Source organism: Trifolium pratense, linkage group LG7 (genome assembly GCF_020283565.1).
Source record: "Trifolium pratense cultivar HEN17-A07 linkage group LG7, ARS_RC_1.1, whole genome shotgun sequence".
NCBI lineage: Eukaryota > Viridiplantae > Streptophyta > Magnoliopsida > Fabales > Fabaceae > Trifolium > Trifolium pratense.
Window position 1 is genome coordinate 24,332,658 of NC_060065.1, and position 8,435 is coordinate 24,341,092.

An 8,435-nucleotide genomic window follows, 5' to 3' on the forward strand; every position below is an offset into this window, starting at 1 on the left:
ATAAAAAGGACCGGAGGGAGTATATGCTATTTATGTTTTTATTTACAATGAATTTGAAACGTACTATTTAACTCTTTCACCAGTAACTTCATACTAACATCATGAGTATATATTACTTTTTATCACACTATCTTGAATGTGAGTAAATTTTATCCGTCACATTATCTTGAGTGTAGGTACTTTTTATTCGTCACACAATTGTTAGTGTGAATACTTAAGTATTCGTTGCACCATCGTAGGCGAGAGTCCTGTAATATTCGCCACACTGTAATGAGTGTCGACGTGTGGTTACTTTATATTCGTCACACCATTTTGAACGAGAGCACTTTAATATACACGTACTATAATGAGGTGGTTACTTTATATTCGTCACGCCATTTTGGACGAGAGTACTAATTAATAGTATTCACCACACTGTAATGAGTGTGGTTACATTATATATATTGAGTGTTGCCGTTACTTGACGTACTCTTATTATGATTGAATCGTTGTTATCACTATGTTCGTATGTATTTATTAGCTTGTTAGCTTGGCATTGTCCTTTGGCGTGATAGGCATTGTGTTTATATATGTTTAACCTTGCCTTGCGGCGTGTTCGAGCATGTAATTGACACTTATTCATTTGATCTTGCCGTGTGTCGCAATTGTTCATGCATTCGCTTATTTGATCTCGCCATGTGGCGCAATGGTACCTGTCAAACTTATATTCATTTACTCTTTGAAAAATATATACATCATTTTATTTGCAGATTTTATGAATATATAATAGACATCAAATGAAGTATAATGTTGAATTTCGATTCATATTTGTGGATTGGAGCATGCAGGTTTGGTGAATCTTGTCAACAGTTTTTCGTTAATTAGCTGCTCTTTGAGAGTGTATGCAGTGATAGAATTTGAAAAGAAAAATTGTACGGGGCCAAATGGTTAAATTTTAATTCATAAATTACATATAAAATTTATTCCGTCCCTTGAGAGGTTCATATAAAAAACATGTGTAAAATAAATGGAGACATTTTTATGAAGAAATATGTGAAATACAACAAACAAATTTGTTTGTATTATTATCATAGAGAAAGGAAAGAATCGGACTGAGATACTGTATAAAAACGAGAGCGAAACACACAAATTGGAGTTTAATTAGCTAGGTTGAAATGTTATATATGCAATGTGTATTTAATTTTTAATATATTTTTGATTTGATGAGATATTTTTCCATGTGTGAGTTGTAAAATGTTAGTTTTTCGTATACGCTAGTTGACCTAACTACAACTGGGGTGGAGAAAATGGAACCTTAACTGAAAAAAGTTCCAAAATATATTGTCGTTTATATTCCTTCTACGTCCTCTAATGCTAACCAAAGAAACATAATTTGGTGTTCATGTTATTCTTATATTTTTGTAAGCATTTATGAAATAATAATATGAAATATTTGTAAAATGTCAATAATTTACGCTGGAGGAGAGAACTTTTGATGTTATTTCATAGAAAATGTCGTCGAATAAATTCAGAAAAATGAGTAGAATAGAATTACTAAAACCAAAACGAACTACGAGGACAATTTTGTCACAAGCTAAATTTATGTAGAAATATCGCAAAAAACAAAAATCTCTTAACTACTTGAAAGATAATTTATAGCCCAACTTTCAATGAAAATTCAAATTGTTATGACTTAAATCTACAAGAGTTCAATCTAAAAATAATCCATCAATAGTATCAGATTAAACATTTTTATTTTTCTTTGTATGATCTCATAAGATATAGTATGACATATTTCTTGGGAAGTGGTGACAATTAGTTGAGCTTAAATGTGCAGCATTCTTTGCCATGCTTATCAGAAAACAAGTCAAAAATATTATTCATACGAAACATCATACGATACTCGTATTCTGTCTGTATATGTACTTTTGTAATCTTACGTTAAGAAGCAACAAAGTAATTAATTGGCAGCCACTAAATCATTTCTTTTTAATACTATAAAATTATAAAAAAGATAGTACTAACATCTTAAATTCGTAAACCGCGATTTCTTGTACGCCTCAATGATTTTTGCCAATGTCCAACATCCCTATAAAGCAAAAGGAATTTAGAAAATAGAGATCTTCAAATACCTCATAATTAAGTAATTTCCTCATTTGATTTTGAGTTGAAGAAATACGTGGATTGTATTCTTAAATATACTCTCTTCATCCTTAATTATAAGCAAAAGTTACTTTTTAGATTCATTAAGTAACCGATGAATCTGAACTATATTATAGTCTAAATTCATCGGTTATTCAATGAATCTAAAAATTAATAGATAAATATTAACCAGTTAATAGTTCAAAAATTCTAGTTCAACTGATAAAAATATCAAAATTGTTATGACGAACGTCATGACCGGAGTTTAAACCTCAGCCGATATCTCCACTTTGTGTGTGTGTCTGAGTTTCCAATGGTTTGTTCATTTAGTCTATTTACTAAAAGATATATTAATAATTATATATGTTAGTTTTCGGGGATCGTCATTAGAGATGTCAACGGGACGAAGAATGAGAGGGAAGTACTTTACCACATAATTTCCCACCATTTTAAATGATCTTCATCCCCGTCCCCATTCCCTGCTTCGGAGAGCATTTTTCCTCAGTCATCATTACCATGAATCCCCACAGTTCTCGCGGAATTCCATCAACATTAAAAAAATTATCAAATTTCTATTATATATTTTCAATCAACATTGAAACAAATAAAATATCAACATCACATAAAAATAAGTTTATATAAGCACAAATTGTGTGAAATTAAACAAATAAAAAATTAAGACATTATTGTGTGTCTTGTGAGATGTGACAATAATAAACATCACATAAAATAAGTTTATGCACAAATTGTTTGAAATTATATATGTATAAACTTTTTTTTTTGAGCGATGTATAAACCAATGTTATAAAAACCGGACCGGACCGGTCAGTTTGACCGGTTCGGCCGTGAACCGGACACAGCACCGGTCCGGAACAAGTACCAGAACCGCTAGTCCATTAAACTGGGATAAACCCGCTTTGAACCGGTATAAACCGGGAAACCTGCGAACCGGAAAAATCAGCCAGTTCTCTTTTAATAAAAAAACTGGAAGTTCAAAAAAAAAAATTCTTTTCTATTTTCAAACTAGGGTAGAGTTATTCTTTTTACTAAAACATAAGTGCCAAACAGAAACATGAAAATGCTACTAGAAATTACGTGAGAGAAGAATATAGAAAGTGGAGTGGAGGCTGCTCACTAATAGGAATGAGAGGATATTTCAATTCTAGGGTTTAGCTTATAATTGGGCTTTTGGGTCAATACAACTTGATAAAATAATGGCCCAATATATTATAAAATAAAACTAACTTTTTTTTTGGAGAACTAACTTTCTTTTTTACTATGTAAAAAAAAAAATCAAATTATTGAGTCTAAAATTATTATTTATTCTTCAACATTATATTTATTTTAAATTATTCGGTTCAATAATGGTTTAATAGCGGTTCAATCGATTGAACCGGTTGAACCATGACCCGGAGCTCTCACCGGTTCGATCTCCGGTCCGATTTTTAAAACATTGGTATAAACTTAACATATATAAAGTACTTAAATATAGATATATTAATGTTATTTTAATAAAGTGTTTGGGACGGAATTTCCACGGGATGAAGGATGGGAGATGAAATTTCATCCCCATTCCCAATCTCAAACCTCCTTCGATCTCCAAACGAAACAATTCACATAGAGATCTTTCATACTAGTTGAATGGTGCACCATGAAAGACTTAATAAAATCTTTTGTATTAGACGAATTCTACAACTTGGAGTCTTGAACAATTAGTGAAAGCATTTTTGGCTCTCCTTTACTCGTCATATATCATATAATTTGTATTTTTAAATGCATTCCAAAATAACTAAGAGATTATAGTTAATTATGATCACAAGTTATGCATGTTAATTTAATTACAATTAAAAAGATAGTAGATATACTCATATACATGTACTCATCATTACTTTGTCATCTCAAAGACGTGTAGAAGAATGAGCATGATAATGACAAAATTGCACATCGACAAATATTTCTTGTCTTAAGGGAATAAGAGAATCAAAAGAAAATCATATAGACACACACACCTCTTGCAAAAAAAAAATATAGACACACACACATGTGGATGATCCAGAATTGACAAAGAAAATAACTAGTGATTAGAAAACCTTGATTTTCCCTGAAAATCGGTACCTAACACATCTTTTGAAGTTGTTAGGATTCAAAGTCAACCACCTCACACTTAATTTTTATGCTGCACGCACAATATGTACCACAGGTTTTGTCAAAGTATATATAGACACACATGTAAAATTTTAATTTGACCATTTATTCCTAATTTATATGTTGAATTGAAAAGTGTACATGTACTGCACTATTATCTGATTTATATAATTATATGGTATTGCTAACGAGTGCCTTCAGACATTCTTTAAGCCGTTGCGATACATTATTTCTATTCAGTTTATTTTAACATTTAAACTTGTTTGGAAATACCAATATGGATTTTCTTTCATTAGGATTTTCGAACTACTGCTTACTTTAATTTAATTAATAGGTCGAAAATTGAAGAAAATATGATGATTTTTAAGCAATTAAAGCAACAAGCTTACCTCTTGATTAAGTCATACAATTAAGAAGCACTTATGAGCATTAGTGGCACTTAAAATGCAAGAGAAAGCAAGCAAAACTGATGAGTCAGGTCTCCCAACCCGTGCCAGAGCCAACAAAAGAACAAATTCAAGGTTTTCTATTTGTTCTTGCTATTGCTTTGATCATCCAATCAATTTGTGTATGATAAGAATGATTATTTAATTTCCCTTACTTTATTATTATGGTTTCTCTCGTGTCTAATCTAATTCTCTGATTTAAGTGATCTTGTGCGTATATAGGCCAATATATTCACATGTATGTAGATAGTGACCGAAGTATCGGAAGATGAAGGTCATGTTGGGCAAATAGGATTAGATAAGAATTGCCAAAAGCTTGAAAATAGCCTATATTCTTGGGACTTTCGGCGAAAGGATTTAAGAATTAGGGCTTAATAAGGTTCATTATCCCTCTAACTGAAGGATTGACTCGAGATGGTACGTAGTTACAAATCAGTACCCAGTTCTTAGATACAATTGAAATCTTTAGGTAAGGAAGGGAAGTAGCATATAATCGATACCTCGACGACAAACCGTTACTCTAAGATGCCTTAGTTATTATTATAATCGTCAATATTCTCAACTTCATAATCTTCTATCAAATCAAACCAATATTCTATCATCAAACTATGTTTTTAACATAATAAACTCTAGAATTAATACTTTTATTTGCGCGAGTTCCCGTGGATTCGATACTATTTTTATTACGACGATATACTCGTATACTTGCGAGCGTATCAATAGACGTAATTCCAAATACATCTTCTAATAACTAATATAAAATTAATCAAAATTTAGAATATATTACTTACACTTCCTTAGCCAAAAACTAATATAAAACGCTATCTTAACCAAAAACTCCTTATTTTATTTATAAAAAAAAAACTCTATTTTCTAAGCTATTTTCTCTTATTTTTCTTTCATAATTAAATCACTAAAATTTTCAAAACTCTATTTAATGATTTTTCTTTCTTTAAATCACTAACTTCCCTATACTTTTGTAACTTATACTCTTATTTTATTTTACATGTCTCGTTTCCTTATATTTCTAAAATTCTCCATTCTTCTTCTTTTCCTAACTTAATTGCTAAATTAAGTAAATTCTATTCTATGATTTCTCTCTCTAATTCAATACCTTTGCCCCACCAATTACTTCTATTAAAAAATAAACACATCAAAACTAATTAAATTAAATAAAATAATTATTTCTAAAAATTTAGATGTTACCTCACACTAGCAAGCCATGGTGAGTAGCTGTCAAAACTAAGTAAAAACATTAAACTAAACTAAGAAAACAATTAGGATGAGGTCCTATTTATTGTCTATGGGACCTTAATTTTGTCCATCTAAATAGTTATTGGCGTTTTATTACGAATATCAGACATTCAAATATGAAATGAAAAGACAAAACTACTGATTCCCTATTTGAGCCTGCCACAATTGTAGACATGTCAACACAGGTAGTGACGGAGTTTTTCTCCAAAGTCATGCTTTCTGACTTGGCTAGCATGATCGTGGCGAATATCATGATCTTTTGTGCAAATTGAAACACACCAAAATTCTTATGCATTGATCCGTTAAAGACACTTGTGTGGTTGCTCAAAGTTCAATATGTTGATCTAACCAAACAAGGCTCCCCACATGGTCCAACTATGGTAATTGAGTCTGGTTCAACTTGATGGAGGAGCAATAAGAGAATGGTGATTGATTGCAGGTCCATGTAATAAAACAAAAAGTCGTTTGGAATATGCTACGCAAAATTTTGTAAAAATGCAAAGACTAATAAAAAAGTAGAAAATTTAGAGGGATCAAAATTCGAATGAAATTCTTGAAATGACTAAAAATGAAAGTTAGTATATTTAGATGGAGTAAAAATATATTTAGTCCTTTATAATAACCTCTCTTTTCTCTTCTAACTACGCGATATAGAACTTGAATGAGTATTCAATGTGACACAACATATCCTCCCTTCATCCAAAGTCTCACATCACTTCACTTTGTTATCAACTTCATCTCACATATATATAGGAGAATATCATCATCATACCCAATAACATTTACAGACGGACCACTCTTCAACTTTTCTATTTTCTCCTTTGGGTTCACAAATCTTCTGAGTTTTTGACATTTAACTTGTATGTGATCAAACTCTTCATAGTAATGACACCTAGTAATACTCATATTTCTTGGTTGAACTATTCTACCATATTGATCACCATAACTCTTCCTCACCCACACTTTTAGTTACTAGTATTTGACTGTCTTCGAAATATTTATTAACATTCTTCAATTGTTGACTTTCTTTCAATGGTTTCACCGTCACATCTACGTGCAGTGTATTCTTTCATGTTGACATTGACTGCACAAGTGGTTAACATTCGGATAATGAAGCCAATAAAAATAACGTTTGCTCTTTCTCTTTAACATTGTCATTTGCCTTCATAAGTCAAGATACAAACTCGTTAAACTTATTAATATAATCAAACACATATTATATATTGACTTGTGACATGTCATTGTTTAGTCCATTATTGACTTGTGACACATTAGGGTACTATTCACGTGGCAAATAAGCAAAAGAGAACTTCACACATCATATATTGACTTGTGACATGTCATTGTTTAGTCCATTATTGTGTAATTAAAATCATAGTACAATATTTATGAAAAATTGAAATATATGTAAATCGTTGAAAGCAGCTGTTTGGGAATTTAAATTTGATGGACTACAATGGGAAGGCGGGTGCACCAAGGTAGCAGGTAGGGTCACACCCAAGTGGGAAGCCTTGTGCTTGGTGGCGTTGTGAGGGTTTTAGGGAATGTTATTTGTTAGTGACATAATGTGAGTGTGTGTGTGTGTGTCTCATATGTCTAATGTGTATATGTGTGGGAGACATAGACAGTAATGCAAATCTTTGACCGTTGACCTTTCCATAGTGATATTTTTAATTATTTTTTAAATCATCCAATTTTTATTGTGATCCATTTAACATCTCGAGATAAATGCTAGTAAGATCTAACAATTAGATTGGAATTAAATTATTTGCATTAGTGTGAGGATGTGATGTTTTAATAATGCTCCAAAATGGCTTGCTTCTCTCCAATGTGTGTCTCCCATTACCCAATTTGCCACTATTTTTTTGGTGTTATCTATATTCTATTTACACTGCCTTTGCATAATTGGATGTCTCAACTGCAAAAGAGGAGAAACCCAATAATTTATTCCCATTTTTTCTGGTCAAATATAGTTTTTTATATGTCAATATATTTGGACCCCTACTCTCTCCGGAATTCCCTTACTAGGCACTATAGGTAGTGTTAATATCTAGGCTTGAAGTCAAACGATATATGAGATTGAGTGAAGGTAAAGCATTTTGATGGGAGGGGAAAATATGACTTGTGCATTAAAGGTGTTTAACTCCAATCAATATACTACTATATGCCATCCTAAAAAGATGTACATTATATACTACTTAATCATGGCAAATTCTTATCTACCCATTCCATAAAATTGGGTAACTTGACCCATCCTAGTTGTCAAGCTTAGATAAATGTGTGTATTTTATTATTGTGTCATCATTATTATTAGATAATTGCATTTTTAGCCCAAGTGCATTAATTGTGAGTTTTATCATTTCCAATTCAATTAGCCAATTAGATGTTCACCCTTTCACCTTTACATATCATTTCCAATTCAATTAGCCAATTAGATGTTCACCCTTTCACCTTTACATCGTTTCTCCA